Below are 24,587 nucleotides of genomic sequence, written 5' to 3' on the forward strand. Positions count from 1 at the left end.
TACCCAACTTCTTGCTGCTAGGATCCCTTAGACACACCCAGTGACGTTTAGAACATAACCCATGATAATCCAACACTTCTCTGTTCCCACGGTCCATTGAAACAATGGTACTTAGCCCTCATGCCCAACAAGCTTGCGGTGCTGGGCAGCCCAGCCACACAACAGCAGCTTCCAAAACAAGTGGTTGGCCAAGCTCTCCCTCTGTGTACCCTGGAGGGAAATAACAAGAAAATGGCCACAGGACACCTCAGAAAAAGAACAAAAATCATGAAAGAGTAGAGAAGGCATAAAGAAAGGTCATTTGGGTTAGACACAGATCCCCAAATGTAAGACTCATAAACAGCAACCTTTGGAGTGTGAGGATGCATACAGCACAGGTGGACACCACGAGGCACTATCCACCTAAGGCTGCCCCAGGTAATTTTCTTTCCTCCTCAGTCTCTAGGCTCTCTTTAGATTCCTGTGTGGTGAGCAGGCTCAAGAGTCCTGAGACTCGGTCTCTGAAGTTGCCTTTGAAACATACCTGGGAATGTTACTTCTCTGAGGAGTCACAGACAGACTGAGTCAGACGCCTAGTCAGAGTGTCGCTGCAGTGCCTGTTACAGTTTATGGATACTGTTTATAGCTCCGTTGCTGATATGCACACCCCAATAACTTCCAGTTACTTAAGACAAACCACACAGCTCAGTGTGTGTTTACCTGAAGATAAGAATCAGAAAGATGGCAGACTCCCAGCCTCACCTGGGGGCGGGAAGCATCTTTTCCATGCTGCATACACAACTTGAGAAGAAGTTCATGACCACTCCTCTCTCTTCCGGGGGGGGGGGGGGTGAAGAGGGGAAGGGTCCTTATGCTGCTTTGGAGGACAGCAGGGGCAAACATGGATGAATAGCCGAGGAATTTTCCCTTCTCCTTCCTTCTCTGTCTCCACCCCGCCTCCATCTTTCCCACTTCCTGTGTACAGGTACATGTGTTTCATGCACACATGCATGTGGAGGCGGAAGGACAAGCTGTGGCGGTGTGCTTTAGTGCTCTCCATGCTGGATGGCCAGTGAGCCCCAGGAATCAGCTCCCCAGTTCTGAGAGCTTGCCACCACAGCCAGTTTTGTTTTCTGGTGGTTTATTTTCATTGTTCTTTGTCTTTTAGTCTGTGTTCTGGGGCTTAAAATCTGTCACTATGCTTGAGATGGGAGTATTTACTGATTGAGCCATCTTCTCTGCCTTTAAAAAGGTTTTGTTTTTGTTTTTCAAAAGTTTATTTGGCCAAGTGGTGGTGGCACACGCCTTTAATCCCAGCACTGGGGAGGCAGAGGCAGGAGGATCTCTGTAAGTTTGAGGCCAGCCTGGTCTACAAAAGTGCACCCTGTCTTGAAAAATAAAAATAAGTTGATTTGATGTGTGTGTATGTGTATGTAATATATATGTATGTGCATACGTATGTGTATGTGTGCATGACAAATTGTATGTGTGTGCATGAGTATGTGCTGTATATATGTGCATGTGTGTATGAGTATGTGATGTAGTATGTGTGTATATGTGTATGTGAAGTATGTATGTGCATGTGTGTTTATGTGTGCATGATGCATGTGTGTGCATGAGTATGTGATGTATGTATGTGTATGAGTATCTGATGTAGCATGTGTTTACATGTGTATGTGAAGTATGTATGTGCATGTGTGCATGATATATGTGAGAGCATGAATGTGTGGTATATGTGTATGTGCATGTGTTTGTGGGAGTATGTGCGGTGAATGCATGTGGAGGTCAGGGGACAGCTTCCTTCAGTCTGTTCTTGCCTTCCACCTGTTCAGGGAGGGTTTGCCTTGTTTCTACCTGTTGCATAGTCCAGGCTGGGGAGCCTTCAGTAATTCCCCTGTCTCCATCCCTCATCTCCTGAAGGGACAGCTGAGATTCCAGACAGGAATGCTGGGGATGGGACTCAGGTCATTAGGCTTGCACAGGAAGCATTTTTACCCACTGAGTCATCTTTCGGGGTTTGTTTTTGAGACACTTTCACTATACAGCTCAGGCTGGTCTCAAGCTCATGAAAATTCTCCTGCCTTAGATTTCCAAGTCTTGGGATTACAAAGGTGTGAACCAGGCATTTCACACTCCCTTCCCTCCCCCTCCATCCTTCCCCTTCCTGCCTCCCACCCTCCCTCTCTCCTTCTTTCCTTGCATTGGCTAGGGGGACCCTTTTACTACTCAGTTTCATTTCCACCCTTTGCAGAGACATGCTTCTGTAACCCGGCTTGTGCTCTTTCATTGGTGACCAAGGGCACGGACTCCAGAGCCAGGCGAACCTGGGTGTGGATCCAGCATTATGACTGAGAAGCTGTGTCACCTTGGGCAAGCATGTTACTCGCTTGAACACCAGGCTTCTTTCAGCACAGCACAGAGGCCATGACCTTACATTGTACACCCGTTACAATGAGATGGGGCCTTGGGCATAAAGGAGCTATGTGCAGTGACCGGCATTTAGCAAATTCTCCATCAGAAATAGAACTTTTCATCTCAACCCCACTAGCTATTTGTCTTCCAGGGGCGAGAACTTGGAAGGGAACACACACACTAAAGGACCCGGGTCACAATTCCAGCCAAACCTCTCGAGCTGAACTGCAAGAGAGGTAGTCGAGGGGTAGATACTGATACATCCAGTGTTTCTATGTTTTAAGGTGAGGACTTCAGAGTCTTTCTAAAGAATGCTATGACGTCAGTGGTTTCATAGAAAGAACTTGGGTGAGAAGTGTCTCTCTCTGGCTTCGATATGGATGTCTGTGACAGAAATTATAGTTCTCTGTCATAAGAAAGAAGTGTGGCCACAAAAACTCCAGAGCTTAGAGGGTATTGCATGATGACAGCTCCACACATGCGCACACAGTCTGTCTTTCTCCACACATGCGCACACAGTCTCCCTGAGCTGCAAGGGCTCTAAGCAGATGACTTTGTCTCACATTCTCTCTGCCCTTTCTTGCACACGCGCTTGGGCTCTCTTTGGGGCGGCCTTTGGCCATTTCCTCAAGTTACTCAAATCATTATTCTAACCACTCCTCAAAACCAAGCTCAAATGCTTCCTCTTTCCCAACTGTCTTACTTTACCCTCACCTCACTTTACCTCTCCTGGGCCAGTCCTCAGAGTGACCCGTGTGACCTTCTGTGATCCTGAAAGACAGGACCATGTTCACTCCACTCTGCATCCTCCAAGCTCTGTCTGGGGCTGCCTGGGACAAAAGGTCACTAAATATTAGCTGAACTCAAGTGAGACCACACGTGTCCTGCATTCTTAAAGAAACCATGAGGCGGGAAGCTGGAAGGAAATGGAAATTGCACAGCTAGCCATTTCAACACCAACTTGGACGGTTTTCTTGTCTGCTCTGCCCTGCAGGCATCCATGCCAGTGTCCATCCACAAAAGCCAGGGAGCAGCAAAAATTTGGCATGTTGGCTGGTCTGTCAGGCTCCGGGTAAAGCAAACAAAACTGCAATAAAGCAAGCTGGAGACTCAGAGCCAGCTCCCATATCTCAACGTGGACAATATACGAGGCTTCCAGCCCACCTCCCAGCCCTTACTTTTCCCTCTGGGGTAGGCAGTGTCTGCTGCAGACACTATGTGGAATCTCTGGGGTTGTTACTGAACACCTAAGGCAGAGGTTGCCAGTTGTTTAGGCCAGTAGCCATCTTCCACTCCCTCGGTAGTAGAGATCCCAGTGGGGTAATGGCCACTCAGAATAAAGACTGTGCCGCCCATTTTCCCTTGCAGCTAGGTCTAGCTCAATGTCTTTTAGACTACAAGCATTGGTCCATGGACTGTGAATGGAAGCTTAGGGCCTTTGAAACTCAGGGAGACTGTGTGTGCATGAGCAGGTAACAAGGACTTTGTTGGCCTCTGATTGGCTTAGCTGTGGTTAAAGCGGCTCGGGAGGAGGCCCTAGAGACCTGTTCAGCAAAGCCTGCTAACCTTCTGGCTATCCTGGAGCAGGGCAGCTCTGGCTGGCTGGTCAGGAGGCCACCTGGGGCGAGGCAGAATCATCTTTGTCCCAAGCTCACTCAGCTGACCTCTTCTGCAGGGATGAAGTGGGACGAGGCCGGCAGATGGCCAACATCGCTCAGGCCACTTTTCTTGCCGTCATTAGTATTTAACCAGCTGAATCAGGGACGCAGAATACACCGGGGACCCACTTCATTTTACTACAGAAAACGTATCTTCCTTGGTGTTCACTGAAAACCTGATTTATGGAAAACTGAAAAAGAATAAAATGGTGCCGTGTGTGTGTGTGTGTGTGTGTGTGTGTGTGTGTGTGTGTGTGTGTGTGAACACGGTAAGTCACACAAGGTTTCATCTGCTACCAATGATTTGAGAATTTTAGAACTCACTGAGTAAAGATATTTTCATTTCATAGACTGCAACAATATACTTCTGACTAAATTTTACTCTGAAGTCTCTTGCTGTCTGAAGCAACAGTTTTAGAGGTCTTCCCTCACCCTTTGTGAAGACTCTTTTTATGTAGCCCAGGCTGGCCTCGAACTGAACATGTTTCCTGCCTCAATCTTCCAAGCACTATATTTAGAAGTGTGTGCCACCACACCCCACTTAAAGCAGCTGTACTAAATCAGTAACTTTGAACACTGCTCTAGAACCTCAGTTTGAAAGAATACATACATACATACATACATACATACATATCCTGGAGCAAAAGGTCACTAAACACTAAATATGGTCTGTGGGCCGCTGCTTGAAATCTAAAAGTCATAAAGTCATGGAGCTAGACCTAGCTACAAGGGGAATGGGCAGCACTGTCTTTATTCTGAGTGACCATTCCCCACTAGCATCTCTAATACTGAAGGAGTGCAAGATGGCTACTGTCCCAAACATCTGGCAACCTCAGCCTTAGGTGTTTCCATTCACATATAGAATATATATATATATATATTATATATATATATATTCCATTTGCCTGGGACCATGGTGGGGGTGAGTCATTTCAGACGAGACACCGCTCAGTGGCAAAATTATAGTTATGAAGTAGCAACAAAAATAAAGTTCTGGTTGTGGGTTCCTAAGACCATTGGAAATACGTGTTTTCTGAATGTCATGGCACACGAGCTGAGAACTGCTGATCTAACTCATCTTCACTGAGGGACTCAAAACTGTTGGAAACACTTTAGATGGAAGATTTGCCCAGACCTCTTGGGTGCCCATGCCTCATGAAACACAAGGGCAGTGACTGTCAGGTCCCAGTGGCTGTGCTGATTCAAGGCATCATTGTGAAGACCAGTTATCAGGTCACCTGAGCTCAGCCTTGCTCTCTGAGGCTGTCATTTCCTCATCCCTTCCCTGGGTGATCCAGGGGCTGTGTTAGTTCTACCAGCATAGTTTGGTTTTTAACTTTTTTAAATAATTTTTTAAATTTAAATTTGAAATAAGCTTGTTTTACATGTCAATCCCTGCACCCTCCCATCCTCCCTTGTTACCCCCACCAACCCCCATCCCATCCCCTTTCTGCTCCCCAGAGAGGGCGAGGCCTTTCCTGGGAAATCTTCAAAGTCTGTCACATCATTTGGAGCAGGGCCCAGGCCCTCCCCGTGTGTCTAGGCTGAGGGAGTATCCCTCTGTGTGGGATGGGCTCCCAAAGTCCATTCGTATACTAGGGATAAACACTGATCCACTACCAGAGGCTCCATAGACTGCCCAGTCCTCCCAACTAGCAGCACATTCAGGGGGTCTGGGTGGGTCCTATGCTGGTTTCCCAGCTATCAGGCTGGAGTCCCTGAGCTCCCTCTTGTTCAGGTCAGCTGTTTCTGTGGGTTTCTCCAGCTTGGTCTTGACCCCTTTGCTCATCCCTCTCTGCAACTGGATTCCAGGAGTTCATCTCAGTGTTTAGCTGTGGGTGTCTGCTTCTGCTTCCATCAGTTACTAGATGAAGGCTCTAGGATGGCATGTAAGGTAGTCATTAATCTCATTATCAGGGAAGGGCATTTCTTCACTATTGCTTAGATTGTTAGTTGGGGTCATCCTTGTAGATCTCTGCACATTTCCTTAGTGCCAGATTTCTCTTAAAACCCATAGTGGCTCCCTCTATTATGGTGTCTCTTTTCTTGCTCTCCTCTATTCTTTTCCTGACTCAATCTTCCTGCTCCCTCATGCCCACCTCTCCCCTCCTCTTCCTCCTAACTCCCTCTCCCCTCCCCCCATGCTCCCTATTTGCTTGGGAAATCTTGTCCCTTTCCCCTTCTCCAGGGGACCATGTATGTCTCTCTTAGGGTCCTCTTTGTTTCCTAGCTTTTCTGGCAGTGTGGATTGTAGGCTGGTAATCCTTTGTTCTACGCCTAAAAACCATTTATGAGTGAGTACATACCGTGTTTGTCTTTTTGCAACTGGGTTACCTCACTCAGGATGTTCTATCCATTTGCCTGCAAATTTCAAGATTCCATTTTTTGACACCCCCCCCCCCCGCTGAGTAGTACTCCATTGTGTAAATGTACCACATTTTCTCCATCTATTCTTCAACTGAGGGGCATTTAGATTGCTTCCAGGTTCTGGCTATTACAAATAATGCTGCTATAAACATAGTTGAACAGATGTCCTTGTTGTATGAATGTACACATATACTTTTGGGTATATGCCTACGAGTGAAATTGCTGGATCTTGTGGTAGACTGATTCCTATTGTCCTGAGGAACCACCATGCTGATTTCCAAAGTGTCTGTAAGAGTCTGCACTCCCACCAGCAGTGGAGGAGTGTTCCCCTTTCTCCACATCCTCTCCAGCATGAACTGTCATTGGTATTTTTGATGTTAGCCATTCTGAGAGGAGTAAGATGGTATCTCAGAGTTTCCTTGATTTGCATTTTCCTGATGGCCAAAGATGCTAGGTACTTTCTTAAGTCTCTTCCAGCCATTTTAGATTCCTCTATTGAGAATTCTCTATTTCATTCTGTACCCCACTTTGTAATTGGATTATTTGGTGTTTTGCTAATGTGTAACATGTGTGTTTATGGCAGTGTGTGTGTGTGTGTGTGTGTGTGTGTGTGTGTGTGTCTGAGGTGACTAGTGAAGGCATCAGATTCACTGGGGCAGGAGTTAGAGGCAGTTGTAAGCTGTCTGATGTAGATGCTGGGAACCAAATGAGTTCTGTGGGAAAGTGGCAACAAGGACTTTTAACTGCTGAGCCATCCCTCCAGTGCCTCCTAGTCCTTCTCCAATAGTCTCTTGCACAAGCCTGAGGAATCTTGTCCACTGTGATACATCTAGTGCTTATGGTAGAAGTCTGGACCTCAGAAAGGGTAGGCTTTGCTTATTCTTGCCTTGATTAGTCTCGCTCCCTTCTAATGTAAACTCAAGGATTAGACGTCAGATTCTCTCTCCCTTGAGTTCTCTGTGTGACCTTGGACAAGTCAGTCTTTGGGGCCCAAGGGAAAGAATTCTCCCAAGACATTGTGGGGATAAGAACTGGGGCCTAGGAATATGCACAAATTCCCTTCCCTTTTAGGAGAAATAAATGCCCAAAGTATTTTCCAGAAGCGTGGTTGGTTCTAGAAATCAAGTGTCTCTGGCTAGGGCTGTGCTGTTCAGTGTTATTAGCATTTGACGATCTGGATTCTTCTGGTAAATGACCCCCAGGATCCCACAGCACTAAGTGAGTATGACTACTCCACTCAGGCCTCTTTTGAGCAGAATACTTGAGATCAGAGTTGTTTCAGTTGACATTTATTTTCTGTTTCTGACATATTACTTGAGTCCCAATTCTGGACATAAAAGTCATGTTTCATATATCCCTTAAAAACATAATTTATAGATAATTTTATGTAATAAGATTTGTGTGTGTGTGTGTGTGTGTGTGTGTGTGTGTGTGTGAGTGTGGAGGCCAGAGGCCAGCCTTGGGAGTTGTTCCTCGGGCAATGCCCGCCTTGTTTTTTGAGACACTGTCTCTCCCCTGGACCTGGTCTCACAGAACTGGCTGGTTGGCATCCAGCAAGTCAGGAGACCTGTCTGTCTCTGCCTTCCCAATGCTGGGATTACAAGCACGCTCAGCTTTCTTTTTTCCTATCTTTCTTTTCCTTTTTCTTTTGACATTAGTTCTGTGTCTTCATGCTTGCAAGGCAAGCTCTTTACCAACACAGTTCCACCCCCAGCCTTATGCAATATCTTTTTTTAAAAAGTTTTTGTTTCTGTTGTTTTAGATTTGTTTATTTTATGTATGTGAGTGCTTTGCTCACTTGTCTTTCTGTACCACATTCACTCTTGGTGCCTTCAGAGGTTAGATAAAGGTCCTGGTCTCCAACTGAAAGTATGGACAGTTGTGGACTGTCGTGGGGTTGCTGGGAATCAAACCTGGGTCCTCTGTAAGAAGAACAAGGTGCTCCTAACCACTGAGTCCTCTCTTCAGCCCCTCGTATACAGTGTTCAGATTAGAGGCATTCAACTTAAATGCATGACCTAGGGTTCCAGCTGCAGCTTCAAACTGGACTTAGGGGCTTACACTGGAGCAGCAGATGAGAAACAGACCCACCAGGCTCACACTGCCTGTCTGCACAAGTGGAAGTTGTTAGCCTGGAGCTTGTACATAAACTGGTGTCCTGCTCAGTCTAGACTTGGTAAGACTCCCCTGCTAGGCATAAACTTGCAGTGGGAGCCACATCCTCATTGTGTAAATTCAGGTTAACCACAAACCAACCAAATGGCCTGTGTCTTACTGCACAAGGAACCAAGGAAAGTTTTATTCTAGTAAAACATGCATGCTGTTTTTTTTTTTTAAAAAAAAAAAAATTGGGATAAGGAACTTGGGAATTTCTTACTGGCACAAAATGGAGGATTAGTGGGCCGGTGGCTGAAGTGGTGTATGTTGGTGTTACATAATGATTTTCTAGTTTCTAAAGATGTTTTAGAAAACTGTCTTTATAAAAACTCAGGATCCTTCTCAAAAAAAAAAACAGAGCCATTTACAGAGGAAAGCCACAAGGGTTCGGTGAATCATACCAATGCATAAGGAGATTCCTGAATTGAGGAAATGGTGGACAGTAGAAGTAAGCCTTTTATCTTGAAGATACAGCAAAAGCACCACAAATTAAATAGTCCATAGTACAGAGCAGCTGAATCATAAGTGATAAACACAGAAGTCTTGTGGTTCAAGCCACACAGTGATAAGCAATTCCGTTTGTGTCTTTGATAATAAGGTGTACCTGCTACCAAGAGCAAGTCAGGGAGTTGATATGAGTGGGTTCATTGTGTCATTTCTTGGGTCATTACCTGCTTCACAGGATGTGGGAACTGAAGGAGATATGGGCCACGTACCTCATACTCCAAATCACTAAATAAACCTTGTTGGTTGGAAATACGAAGGGTGACCTTCTTCCAAATGCTTTTTCCACACTTCTTCCCTTGTCCTGAGATCTGACCAAGGGCTAAGAACAGGCTGGTGCACATCCATTTACTCAGCTGGTATTTTCTGAGCTCCCACTAAGTGACAGGTGGCATGATCTTCTCACCCTGGAGGCTCTCACCGCTGAGGAGGAAAATGTTCCAGTCTATGGCCAAGAGTTCTATGTACATAAGTGTTAATGAATAGGAATTATAACTTTAAGTGCGACAAGGAAGGACAAAGGAAGATAAAGGAACGAAGTGCAGGTGAGGGTTGGTGGTCATTTATCATGGAAAGTTCACAGAAAAACTCTGTAGAAGGGGGCAGGTTGCTGACACTCTTTAATGAATTGAGGGATGGATTCATGACAGATCCAGGGAAAGTATAGGGGCAGAGGTAACAGCATGGGCAAAGGTCCTGAGATGACAAACTCAGCAAAATCTTAGGAAAACAAAAGGGTCAGGATAGCTGGATCTTATGGGGCTTTCTGTGCCCCCAAGGAGTGCTGGGTTTGATGGGGAGTTGTTGAAGATTTTTCAATCGTGCTATATAAAAAAGATCATTGACTACTGAAGATTCCAGGAGGGCAAGTGGTCAATCTGGAAGCTAAAAAAAGGGGCAAGAGAGGTTAAGGCTCTGGGTGGGGTAACTGCCAGGTTTAAAGCACGCCTCTGCCATTGTTGGGCGATATGAGCTCAAGCAAATTAAATCACTGTTCTGTGCATGGAGGTATACCAGAAGTGTTGCCATAATGAGTAACTCAAGGGATCCCAGTGGCAGTGCTACCACTTGGATCTCTTTATGATTCCTGCCTCTCTGTTTTCCATGTGGAATGGTTTAAACAGTGCTTGGCATTGGGAAATACTCAGTGGCATTCATGATCACTGTGGCTAAGGTGAGAGATGATCGTAGCTTGGTATAAGGGTTAGTGGTGTGGTGGGATGAAAAGCCTAGAAAACCAAAATAAAAGTTGATGAACTATCTGTTCTAGCACTCAAGGGCGGAGCTACTGTGGTGGATGGAACTCAATGCCATAGATTTGTGGGAACTTCTTGGGAGGTTTTCTGTCTTGTTCCATTCTGGAAACGAATTTCTTAGCTTCTTCCCCCACAAAAATATGTATGTTATGAGGTGACAGTGAGGTTAAAGGAGGTCCTATATGTTGGCCCTCTAATTTAGGCCCAAGGCGTTCTAAGTTTTAATAGATGTTAGCTGTCATTGTTGCCATGATCATCAGGGCTGTGCAAACTTCTAGCATTAATGATGCACTTGCCTACAGCCACGTTCAGGAGAGATCCCAGCTGCTCTCCACTCTTGTGAGGATAGCTCCGGTTTCCCAGAGGCTTTTAGGAAATACTATCCTCAGGCTATTATACCCCAAAGCAGTCTGTTCTTGTGCCCTCAGGCACCCTTCAAAGGCTTCCAAAGACTTAAGTAAGAAGTAAACCAACTAGGAAAAGAAACATCAGACTGTAAGTGAGGGCATGATTCAAAAAATGTGGTTCATGATACAGAAGTCAAGTCTACCATTGAAGGTTATAAAATCTGCTTATGTTCATTATTTGGCTCTAATGAACTGCAAACCCAAGGACTAGGGGCAGAGAGAGGCCCTAGAAGGTCCCCAAACTGTGAACATCTAACTGCTCCAGACCCTTTTCAACCTCCTAGACTGTAGGAAGTGTGGGTGACTGATCTGCCCCCCTGAATCTGAGGGTTTGGTCATATTGTTAGAGTTACTCATCCTTCATGGGCTAACCTTCCCATTTTGTTTGTTCTTGGGTGTGTGAGCCATATAATTTCTTCCTCAAAAGCTGTAATGATGAGACTCCACATAAAAAGAGCCTGCCACATTCTCACTCACCAGGTTGGTAATGATCCTGGCTATGAGCCAAGCCCGGAGGTAACTCAACTCTTCTCTCTTGAGTTGAGGGTTTTACTGTCTTCAATCCTGACTCAAAGTAGCTCAGAGCAGAGTGGGGATCCTAGGCGCTGTAGCAGAGTATCACTATGTAATTGTTACATACTCAAATGGTAAACAAACAGGAGCTATTCCAGGAGGCCCACCCTCCTTCCATGCTGGCTGCAACCACAGCCCAGTACATACACTGGACGTGTTTCCCTCTTCCTCATCTGCAGCGTGCTGTGACCAAACTCCTTCCTTCTTTTGAAAGTCTAACCAGGGTCTTTAAGAAACTAGTGGCAGAAATCTAAGTCATTGGCACCATCTCCAAATCTCTGATACTGGCCGCTCCTCTTAGAGGTCCTGATGAGAGACCTGACCCAGGGGAGTGTGTCCAGCAAAACTCTGGAGTTACTGGTAAACTCTCTGTGTAGTTTTCCTTTTTTTTTTTTAGTTGAAATGGCCATTCTGGGCCACACCAAAGATCCTGGCAGTTTAGAAGCTAGCCATAGTCAATTCTTTATTCAACAGACAATTTCTACCAACAACTAAGTGTCAAACTAGGCTTTGAGGACCGAGAGACAGAACACGTAGCTCCTTTTGTTGGACTCTAAGGTGGTATGTTGGGACTGGTAGGACTATGACAGTTGTATGTGTGATGCGTGGCCAGTATTGGGCAGTGCCTTTAGTGAGAGCCTTTAGTGCCTTTAGAGGCATCTAGGGATCACCTCAGAGGGGCCCCAGAGGAAGGTGTGAGAAAGTATATGCTTCCTTCAGATTCACCACCAAAAGAGAGAAACACCTTGGATGGAGAGAGAGTGGCATATGAGATGTTTGTGTAACAAAGGTGGCTTGCTATGGCAACCAACATCATCCACCCTTTTCCTTCTTCCTGGCCACACAGATCTCTCACCCTCCATGGCAGTTAGCTTTGCTTTTAGAACTCTTTATATGTAGCCAAGGATGACCTTGAACTTCAGATCCTCCTGTTTCACCTCCCTAGTACTGGGATCACAGGTCTGCACCACCATGCCTGGCTCACATGGTACTGAGGATGGAATCCAGATATCCAAACATGCTAGGCAAGCACTCTACCAACTGAGGTACTCCTGCAACTTTGTGACAGTTCTGGCCCAAGGAGGGTGTGTAGAGGTGACGGGTGGGCCTGCCCCATGGCAGCCTCTTGGATGTCCTCTTTACCTGCTGCATTATTTTAGCTTGGTGAACCAGGGAGTCAGGTCTCAGAGGAGCCCTGGGGTCACCTGAAGTCATTCCAACTGGGAGAGCAGGTGAAAGCAACTGAGCACAGGAAAGTAACCACCCCCCAATCCCCCACCCCACCCCGCAGGCCACCCGCCCTATCTGCCATGAGATAGTTACCGTCCTTTGGAAGTTCCTCTTGACTGTCTGTCTCCCTTGTTCCAATTCCTCCTGTCTCTGGCTCTAATCCCCAGTGCCTCTGCCTCTTTCTTGTTATCCCCTCCTTCTTTCCCTTTCTCCTCTCTGCAATGTCTAGCCTTCTTGCTCCTTTAGACACGTTGTGGGGCAGAGGGCTCCGCAAGCAGTGGCCAACCAGTCTGTGTTTGGATCTGCCTGGTCAGTACAACCTTCAATAGCTTTGGACGTGTGCTTGGTCCCAGGCGTCTTGAAAGTTAAACATTCACTCACAGTTAGACCTTAGCTGTCAATGTTTCAGTGATAACCAACTAATAAACTTGTTTCTTTCCAGCCAGTTGCTGAGTATAGCAGAGGCAAAAGAAGCCAGGTGAGGACCCTTCCTTCCAGAGGCTTCCAGTTCATTAGCCTAGGACCTCTCAGTGGGTCTGAAAACCAATTCATAAAACCTACAGCCACGTGGCTGCCTTTCCTTGCAGGCTCAGGAAGCTACATGTGACAGGCGCTGTGGGGGGCACGGGAGGCTCGGAGTAGGTGGGTGTGAGGTAGAGGTAGACATCTGGAGCTGAGGGGGGGAAATGGCTCATTTGTGCCAGTTTCGGAAACCCAGGCAGATGGTGAGCCAGCCAGCATGAAACCTGTTTATACTGCGGCAAAGCTGAAGGATCCATGGAATTTCTTCTATGACAGCTTTTATAAATAGGCGGGCCCGAATCTTTTCTGGGAAACGATGGCCGAATCATGGAGCCTCCATGGACAGAACCCTGTGGAGGCAAAGCCGTGAAAAGATGTTTCCCTGAGCTCAGTCATGTATAAATGTGGTTTAGGCACCCATATGGCAGCAAAGAGGACAATGAGTAAATGCTCTTTCAGGAAGCTGATCCTTGCAATAGAAAGGGATTTGAAGTAGGAAAGAAGAGCTCATCAGGAACGGGTGTGGGAGGGCATTTGCTGAGGTACCTCCCAAGCTCCTTAAGGAAGAAAGCTCCTGTATCATCCTGATGCCATCTGTTAGCACAACTCACAGAGGACAAGCGTGCTCTCCTAGTCATTCCTGCTGATGCTCACTCCTCCCAGACTACAGTCTGCAAACCTTGCAAAGACATTTTGTAACAGCAGGAGGGAGCGCTGCCTGGGTCTGCCTGTGCACTGTTTCAGTTGTATGTCCATGGCAACGGGAATTAAGAGATTTGGAGCCAAAGTTCAAAGTTCAGGCTAGTGGGTATTCTAGGGCAAAGGTCCATGTCCGTTTCCAGGTTCCGCTCTTCTAACGATCAGGATATTTACAAAATATCTAAACAGTGACACTAAAGAAGACTGACTGGATTGGTCAGCCATGGCTGTGACTCCACAGTGAACCAGCCTTGATGCACTTGACACCTGATGCCTTAGCCGGTACAGGAACGGGGTGTCAAGGAAAGGGACTCTATCTTTCTGTCTCACTGTGATGAGACAAAAGGTATCAAAAGGTATCTGTAAGCCAGGAAAACAGGCCAATATTGTTAGCATCTTCAACTTGTAGCCCCCAGAATTATGAGAAAATATAATTCTGTCATTTGAGCTGCTGCTGAGGAGGAGGACAACTTCATCTCTTTTCTCGTGTGGAGGAAGTGAGGCTCACAAAATCACGAGCCACATACCAGTTCACACAGTCAAGAAAAGCTGCAGTAGGAGCAGAAATCTGCATCTACATGGAAGGTGAAGGCCAAGGTCTTTCCTGCCATACCAGATGCTCAGCAAAACCTAAACTGACCCCCTCTGCCACTGAGATTCTCATCACCAGTGGTGGCACAGGTGACGGCTCTGGCTTTGGATTATAACATTGGTGCAATCTTCTTGGGTAGAAAAGTAGGTAGCATCATGTGCTCAACAATACAAACAATAGTGAACTATAATTGTTATAGTTTTCGACATTCTTGAATACTTGCCATTTAAGGCTGACCATATTGTTCAGGGTAGGTACCATTTTGTTAGAGATTACAAGGAACAATTCTGTCCAAGACAGTGCCTGATGTGTGATTGGGTTGAGGGGTGAACACATGACTAAGCTGGCCAATCAGAGCGAATGTGCTCCAAAAGGTTTGCCCCAGGGATAAGAACCTGGTGGCTGCTCTCCTGCAAGCACACTTGCCTAACTTGGGGAGAGCTGATCTGAGCGTGGACTGAGGCAGAGGAAAGGGCACTCTAGAGAAGAGGGACTAAGGAGGAGGGGCTCTGGCACATGGTTTGGGCACACAAGTCCAGCAGTGTCAAAATCAGGCTTCCTGGACTTCTCAGTCCATGGAGCTCATAAATCTGACAAGACTTAAGCTAGTTTGAGTTGGGCTTCTATCTCTTTATGTGGTTCAAAGTCCCCATTTCCAAAGAAAGTTGGACTGAAGTTCGTGACTCATCATGGCGAACCTTATTGACCATTTCTTAATTATGGCTTCTGGAGGGATGGGGGGGGGGAACCCAACCCCAGAGCTGTTTAAAACTCTTTAATGGAGTGGTGGAAAGTGATACAGACGATAACGGTAAAAGGCATCATTGTGGACTAAACCGTACCGCCCCCTCCCCTTCACCAGCCTTTCTTGGTGGGAAGGGCAGATGAGCTGTGAGAACTGGACAAGGGAAAGTAGCTGTTCTGAGACTGTTGGGAAGAAGACGGGACCTTTGTGTAAAATTAACATTAAATGTACTGACAGGCATGTGGTGAGAGGTCAGAAGTGAAACTACAGCTGCAGGTGATACACATGTAAGTGAAAGTTGACTTCTCAGGGGGTGGGGGGGGGAGGGAGGAAACCTTTGCCCAAGGCTATAACTGCACCCGGGGATAGGGAGAAAGGGCTGGCAGACTGCTGTGTTGCTTAATTTGCTTAGTCCAGTGCTGTCTGAGGAAAAAAAAATTCTGACAGAATTTTCTGGAATGGAGCATCTTCATAAACATTCATGTTATTTCGAAGTTCATAGTTGCTAGAGAAATTTGCCTTCAGCAAGTCTGATCATAGTAAGTTTCACTTTGAAAACATTTTCGGACTGTCTGAGAAGAGAGTGTTTTTCACACGTCATTCAACAGGCTAAGTTTGGAATCAAAACAACACAACATGTCATCCCAAAGGCTGAAATACCATGTCAGAGCAGAGCCTTGCTGTCAACCTTGTGTGTGTGAATATTTTTGAGAAGTCCATAGGCTGGAAAGCACATCACAGGGGCAGATCCTACACTGATATGTAATGGCTGATGGAAACTTCTATGTAAGAATTGTTTTTTTCTTCCTGGCATGGGCATCACAGTCTAACTTCTATTTATATAGGCAAGAAGAGACAAGCTAGAAGACTTTGTGCATTTCTGAGTTAAACACAAGTGTCTTGGATGATTACAACAGACCAATGGTGGCATTCCTGAGTCCATTTGACTTTAATACATTCCCCTAGGCAGCATCCATCATTCATGTCCCTGGTTCTGTGACATTTGTTGAGAACAGTGGTGATGATGCCACCAGCCTTTGTTAGCCAAGTTCCCCATAGCCCCTACCATATTCCAAACTCCTGCTGTAACCATACCACCCCCTCCATAGCAGACAAGCCACTAGAGGACAGCCCCTTTATGTCTGTCAAGGAAACCTTCTACATCTGAGATCTTCTCAATGTAACTGTCCCTGTGTCTGTCACGGGGCACTATGTTCATGCCTGATTGTTCTCGAAGATAACTGACACTTGGGGATAGGATGCTGATGAACACCTTCTAGCCCAGAATTTCCTACCAAACCCCATGCAGGTATGGTAGAGCTGATGCATTATAGCTAAGGGATGTGGAAATTCAGAAGCATGGGGAGCACTTTGGAGCCGTATGGACACTATAAAGGTAGCTCCTCCTTGAACGCACATGTGGCTTGAGACCTTCAGTGGATGTCAAGCATGGATTGAAAGGTACTCTCTCAGCTCCTGTTCTCATCCTCACACTTGCTATTCTTCTGTTCTCTAGATACAGTTTAGGGGGCTTGATCCGGTAGATGGAGTTTCTGTTCCACCTGGCCCCATAGCTGTTTAGCCCCAAATAAGCACACAGAGACTTATATTAATTATAATCTATTTGGCCAATAGTTTGGGCTTCTTACTGGCTAGCTCTCCTTACTTATTAACCACTTTCTATTAAACTGTGTATTTCCATGTGATTTTGGTTTACTGGAGAATGCTCCAGCATGTAACTCTTTGGTAGGCTACATGTCATCTCTCTGGCAGCTTCTCTCTGCATCCTCTCCCCAGAATTCTCCCCCTCTGCTAGCTCCGCCTATACTTCCTGCCTGGCTGCTGGCCAATCGGTGTTTTATTCATCAACCAATATGAGAACTATATATACAGAAGGACACCCCCCCCCATCATGATCCCGTTTGTTTTCTCTGTCAATTAAAGAATTGAAAGACAGGAAAATTGAGTGTCACATCGGCAATGGAGAAAACCTCAAACACTGCACACAGCAGCAGACTGAGCCAGCAGCTGGAGAAGGGTGTTTATCAGGGGTGAGGAGGCATGTATACTGCAGATAGAGGGAGAGCCCCTTGCAAAGCAGAGGGAAGCAGAAAAATCCAGTCTTTTCTTGAGGGCGGTGCTTTTTAAGACCTTGAACAGGTTCCCTCCCCCAGTTTAGGGGTTGGTAAATATGAGATGGTTGGTTGGCCCACAGCTGCTGTGTAACATGTACTGATTTGGTCTCTAACTTGCAAAGCCCGTCATCAGCAGGACCTCCTGGCAGGAGCAAACAGCATGGGAAAATGTTGTTTTAAGTTGCCAGACTTTTGTCTTCAGTCTGGAGGGTGAGGAAGAGGCCTGCCATCTTTGAAGTTTGCCAACTTTACCACCTAGCCATGGTCTCCCTCTCTATGTGTCTGCCTAGCAGGGAGTTTGTCTAACTCCTGGTCTCCCACATAACCCAGGCTTTCCTGCTCAAACTCTCTTCGCCACCTCTGCTACCTGCAACTGTGTTATTTTATTTCCGGCTGGCTGTGGGTCGGAGCACTGGTCATCTTTCATAACTAGGCTCAGTATTTTTAAGGAAAACAGTATAGGGGTTTTGAGACAGATGACAGAACTTGGTTTGTTTGTGTGTGGGTGTTATGTGTGGGACTCCCTGGCGTAGTTTTCCATCCCAAGCATTAAGCTGTAGTCTTCAAAATGCCCTTGCTATGAAAAGCACAAAGCCACCCGGCCAGCAGCTGACTTTTCCTTTTTAAGTGCTCATAGATCAGAAAGGCAAGGTAGGCTGCTGAGTCTGAGCAGTGACTTCCTGGTGGCTTGTGACTGCCTCCATGTCAGCAGAAGTTGATCTGAAATGCTGTAATTCTCCAGCCCTTGAAAGATAAACATCTGGACTACTACTATGAGAAAAGTGGAACAGCCACGGCATTCTGGAAGGAAGTCCTAGCCACCCTATCGGGCACACAGGAGACTTGTGACAAGTCAGATAATCTCCCACCTTCTGGATGCTCAGCCATAAAGCAGGATACTCCATTACTGACATGGCTTGTCAGTAATGGGGATTGCTGAGAGGGAGAAGTTTGCTCATTCTTGGCATGTAGCAAGTACTTGGTAGATTATAGTTATTACGATGCAGTGATTGTAGAAACCAGAACAGACACTTGTTAAATATCAAAATCTTTCCGGGTAACAGAGTTTCGGGAAGCAGAAACAGTAGAAGCCTGTTCTACTATTACAGATTTATTAACACACTCCACCTTTTAATGTCAAGACTTCAGAAGACAACAGCTTCAGAAAGAAATCGTCCAAAAACTTACATAGGGTGACATGTGGAATAAATAAATGGAATATATTCCAGAAGTAAGAATTCAAAGTATTTAAGATACAGGAGTTCAGAGTGGGTCTCCTTGCCCACCAAGAAGGCCTGCTAATCTGGATTCTTCAGAGATCAAAAAGATGCCTGAAATTCTTCTGGGAGTGGTGGTAACAGGGGCCCTCTCCTGCAGCCCCATTTGAGGGCACCCCTTCAAAGCCTCTCACTTAGCAGAGGAACTCAGCATGCCTGCCATTCTGTCTGCTGGATCCTTACAAAGAAACCTGGGCTTGCCTCTGCAGAGAGCCCATTAGAAGCAGCTCAGATCCTGAGGCTGTGTGCTTTGCAATGAGTGACTAACCTCGATCAAAAAACAAAAACAAACCCACATTTCCAAGGCTTGTATTTCCTGTTCCAGAGCCCCTGGGAAGTGCGTCTGGGGATTCTGCAGAGATCTATAAGTAGCGCACACACACACACACACACACACACACACACACACACACACACACACACACGCCCCATGATGGGTTCTATGTTTCAGTCCTTTTGTGTTCATCTCAGATACATCTGAACACTGGCTAACAGAAGCTAATGATGCTTTTATATTAATAGCTAATAATACTAGTGATGAATTAGTAGTAATTGTCATTGTATGAACTGACAACCCCACCACTCCATGGTATGGTTAAGGGGAAGGTTTTTATGGTAGATATGAGGACATCTGGAAGAGAAAGCAGAAAGAGAAAGCAGCAGACTGGACATGGCCGCCGGCAGACTGGGCCTGGTCAGGTAAGAAGCAGGGACAGTGTCAGGGAGCAAGATGAAGACACAGAGAGGGGCAGGAGAGTGCAGTAGTGGAAATAACAGGGTTATAAGGGGAATGGGAAGCTGGGGGAGGGAAAGACCAGCAAGTTTGGGGGGGAAGAAGAATTGAGAAGAGCCAGGGCTCCAGTGTGGTCCTGAGGAAGCCTGGAGGCCAGCTGTGCTTTGGTGTGTTAATCATCATTACCTCAGATCAGTTTGTCCCTTCTGCCAGTGATAAGGAAAATGGCTCCTTTGGTAGAGGGGAACCAGACCAGCTTCATGAGTTTCTGAGGAGTGCTGGCTTTCCTCTAGCAGCCAGAATCTGGGGAAATGGAGTTTCCACCGGGACTGACCGTCTTAACCTGTCGTTCAATAGCTACTATGTGTTCGATCGATGTCATGCTTGATGCTAAGAGGCTTTTTAAATCTATTTAATTTTTTATTATTTATTTATTTAATTTATTATTATTATTCATTTTTTTTGTTAAATTTTGAGACAGGGTTTTTCTGTGTAGCCCTGGCTGTGCTAGAACTCACTCTGTAGACCAAGCTGGCCTCGAACTCACAGAGATCCACCTGCCTCTGCCTCCCTGGTGCTGGGATTAAAGACAAGCACCACCACCACCCAGCTCTGCTTAGTTATTTTAAATGGCCGTGTGCGTGGCAATGAACACTTAAGTAAATGGCACTGTACTTGATGGCTGCATACACATACATGGATATATGACAGAGTGTTCCTTTAGAAGAGTATTGCAGTCAGATTTTCCAAGTCAAAGGTATACTTACACATTTAACATTCTGTTGAGTACTACTAATTTCCCTCTAAAAGAAAATGTGTGCCAGGAGCTGAGCATATCATATATTTATTACTTAACAACAATCCAATCTGTGATTTAAAAACAATATATACCTAGTAAGCTTAATGCATATTGCATTGTGCTCCTGTATTAAGCCGGGCAAATTTGATTATCTCTGCTATGGGAAAGCAGCTACACATACAAGGCTCACTGCAGACAGAGCTGCCATTTGCTCTCTGACCTTCTTGAGGACAAGGGTCCATTTCTGTACCCTCTACAACATGGCCCTTCAGCCCACTGTTCTGTGGAAGGTCCTCAGCAAATGCCAGCTTATTACACAGTCATCGGCAGCCCCGGTGTAAACGCTGGGGTGGAATAGAATCAGGAAACGGTCTCTGAATGAGTCCATACCCCAGACATACCTGCCATGCTGTCAATAGCTTCACAGCCTGCTCTCCGCCTCACTTTCTGCATCCCAGAGGACACCAGGAGTTGGAGGTAGAACTGACTGTTCGTTCACTCTTGGGATGGAGCCTGTGGGTAACAGATGCTTCCATTGATAAAGCTTCTGAATGAGACTGAAAGGTCGTCAGCCACCACCATCACACAGCCAAGAAATAGAACCGGACACGGATGCTGGCTATCTCATGAGACTCCTCCCCAAGTCTTCCCACTATGCAGCAGCTAAACGGGGCACTCAGGGAGGTCATTCAGCCCAGAAAAGGGCCCCTTGCTTGACTGCTGTGGCAGTAAAGAGTCTAGCTGTCCAGGTGAGTAGAATGGCACAGATCACGTGCTTTCCCTGGCCACCGCACCTAACGAGGGGCATACAGGACTTATCAGAAGCAAGTTCATCTGCAGGGGGAGGGGGTGTAGCCAGACATCTCTGATTGACAGTATAGATCCAGGGGCGAAGCTCTTTTCCTGAAGGTTCCATCATTATGCTTGTACCGCCAAAGACCAATCCAAACGTTGTATATTTATGGAAGTTTCCCCTTAATTATATCTAGTGTGTTTCACCTATCATCCCTATGGAAACATCCCAGAAGGAACTACAGGTATATGCATTGTAGCTAATTATTTTAAAATATGAATAAAAAAATCATTAAAGGAAGTGCTATTTTATAGAATGATTTCTCCAAAATTTGTACCAACTCTCAAAACCACCCTGGCTTTTTTTTTTTTTTTTTTTTTTTTTTTTCTTGAAGGAAACGCTCCTGTAGAATAAAAACCATTTTCCGTTGGGCGGTACCTTCCCTTGTGTACAAAAACACAAACCTTTGGGTAGAGTCCTTATTGGCGGAACAATGAGGAGTGCTGAAAACTAGTCTTGCACTTTTGTTGTAGATCACAAGGGCTCCCAGACATTGAACACCCAGGCTCTGTCTCTGGCTTGCCCTACCTGTGGCCTCATTTTGTACTTCTGCAGGATTTAGTGGGAGGTACTAAAGCTAGAAGCCTGCCAAGCCCAGGGATGTGTTTGTCTTGCCCAAGGTCACAATGGTGGTGAAGGTCATAGTTGATGATACACTGCTACGCTGTAATGCACACAGCTAATAAATATGCTTTATGACTGGTAGGTTCCACTGTTTAAATCACTTCTGTATGACACAAGGCTGTCCATTCCTAGCGAATCCCCAATATCCTGTACACAATGAGACCCCTGACCTGGAGTACTCTGTTTATGGTCAAGGCTGACCCTCCTCTGATGCTCTTTGGCCCTTCCCAACAGCGAGGATTAAATCAGGCCAAGAACCTGTCTTCAGAGAGGGTGTGGCACCCCAACCGACTGGTGATGGGAGGAGTCGGTAACCACTCAAAACTGCCAAAGTAGAGAATGAGGGAGTGGAGAATGAGGGCTTGAACCTATGTTTCTCCAGCAGCTTTACCTGTAGTACTGGAGAGCCAGCTTTAAGAGCTCACATATGTAAGTGCTTGCATAAGAATACCATGGCGATTCCTCCTAAGATAACACGTTTGAAGCTGGGCCTGCCCTTGAATGTTGAAGTGGACCTTTGAGCTCTATTGAAGACTGGTCCTGGGATCAAACTGAATGTACATATGAATATATCTAGTCTTTAATTTGTTCATGGATTTGCTTTTAAATCTAAATCCAGAGGTCCAATTGTTGTGGGGTATCCATCAGAGAAGACTGCTCAGACTTGGGTTTAAGCCTACAGAAAGTCTTTATTTGTCATCTGGCAACTACACTGGGTGTTTGGGATCCTGGTTTAGTAGCAGGCCTTTCTCAGGGTGAGCTTTTAAGCACAAAAACTATGTTCTGTGTTGGCATACTTCAGTTAGCAAGAACAGTTAGCCAGATGTGGAACTCCAGAAGCCATAAAAGCAAGGTTAGTACATTTAAAGACTTTCCCAGAACTATGGACTTTGATGGCTTAGGTCTTTGTTTTTATTTTGGAAGGTGGTATTGTCTGCTTGCAAAATTTTATGGCCTGAAGAGTACTTTCATCATGGAGTCAGTTGTGCTAAGGTCTGGGGCCCTGTTACACCATTCCATTTCCTGGGCTCAACTGACGGTATCCGTATATGCAAGCGAGGATGCTGAGGATTGGGGGAAAAAAAGCAGAGAGGCAAGTCCAGTGGTGGATCATCAGTCATATGAGAGTTATCAAAGGCATTTCCCAGGAAAACTTTAGCTCCCTGGCAGAAGAACCTGGAAAAAAGTTTCCATCTCCCTTTCCTCCACCCCACCCCTCCTTCCACTTTAGTTTCTTTTGCCAGGGAAAAAGGATGCTACCTATATGAGCTGGCCAACCTGTTTCGCAGCCAAGCACGATGGAGATGCAGATGGAGACTGACTCAGTCCCAGCAGACCGCAGTCCCTGGTCTGCTGTCCCCCTGTACTCCTCTGAGGAGAGCAGTGCACTGCAGGGGGGAGCTGAGACTGCCTGATGTGATCCGTGCCAAGGCAGCAGCAAGCCAGACACATCTGGCTCATAGAGTCCTTCTAGGTCTTTGTCTAAGACTACTAACCCAGACAATGTGAACAGACACCGAAACCAAGGTAGTGACTAGGACTCCCTGCAGGGTCCAACTATCTAAGACCGATCGATGGTGACAAATATGACCTGATGGTTGGTACCACCAACTTCTTCCTCTTCTTTTTCTTTAAACAGTTAGATGATTTTTTTTTTTTTTTTTTTTTTTTTTTTTTTTTTTAGTTAGATGATTTTTAAGAAGTCTGAGACAAGGCAGATCCCTGAAAGATAATCTCAACTCAGACACACTCAGAATCCTTCGACATCCTCTTTGTTGTGAACAATCAATGCTGTGGTGAGATGGTACTGGATAATGGTAACAGAGTCTAGACTCTATGTAAGTGGGGCTTGTAGAAATGGCATCTAAAGTGACACAAAGTAACTTGGTCACCATTCCCAGCAACCAGCAATACTCAGCTGGACTGGGGGGGGGGGGGCAGTGGTAGCCTCAGCTCTAGACTTCTCTTGATTGTGAACAGTGAATACATCATTTTTACCTTAGGAGCCATTAAAGTGGCTTGCCAGCCTTAACTTGAAGCTGGCTCTTCCAATATTAGAGAAAATGTCATGTAGCAATTCCAAAACTTTTGTTTTGTTTTGATTTCTGTTGAGACAGATTTTTTTTTTTTTTTTTTTTTTTTTATAGCTCAGACTGGCCTTCAACTTACTATATAGCTAAGAATGATCTGGAAGTCCTGATGATCCTCCTGCCTCCACCTCCCAGCTGCTGGTTCAATACTGTAGTTACTGCTTCAGGTAGACAGAAGAGGGAGCAGCCAGAGTCATCCTCCATCACTCTGCAGTTGAGTGCCCCGGGGTCTCATTTATTGAGAACCTTACTAGGTTCCCAGAAGTTCTAGGCATTGAACAAACAATAAATAAGGCAAATTTTCCATTCTTGGCCTCCAGGCATGAAACACTTGATAATTATTTACCCAAGCACAGCGATAACAGGACTCTGCCCACTCAAATAATTTGCTACACCCTGATTTTTCTCCTGGATTTAAACCTAACACAACACTGAAGGAGTTACTCCTGCTTGAATGTTCCTGCTTCTGATTCTTCATACTGCGAGGGCTTATGTGGGCTGATGAGGAAAGGGTGAGTACAAGGTATGTGGAATGGGCAGATTCCCTTGTAGATCACCTCCGTCATCCCACTGGGGACCTCAGGGAGGTGGAATAGAACGTGCCTCGCCTTGTCCACCCATCAGTTGTTGAGGCTGGGGAATGTGTCCACGTTCTCTGCCTGTCAGTCATTGGTGTTAACTCACTGACAAGTATGGCCTGCCCTGGCTGTGGGCCCAGCATGTTCCTACAGACAGAGAAATCCCTCAGACTGCATACAGCCTTCGGGAGAAGGCCAAGAGATAGAAAGAAAGGTCAGGCTGGTGACAATGGCAGTGTTAATCCCTCAAAGGCGCAGGGGACAGCAGACCCAGGGACTACAGCCTCTTGACCTCCCGAGGAAGTAAGGTGAGCAGGCAGGGCAGGCTACTATAGTAGTATATTCTTTCATGTTACATTATATGAATACTATATATAATACTTATTACAAATTATAT

Source organism: Phodopus roborovskii, unplaced genomic scaffold (assembly GCF_943737965.1).
Source record: "Phodopus roborovskii unplaced genomic scaffold, PHOROB, whole genome shotgun sequence".
Lineage (NCBI taxonomy): Eukaryota > Metazoa > Chordata > Mammalia > Rodentia > Cricetidae > Phodopus > Phodopus roborovskii.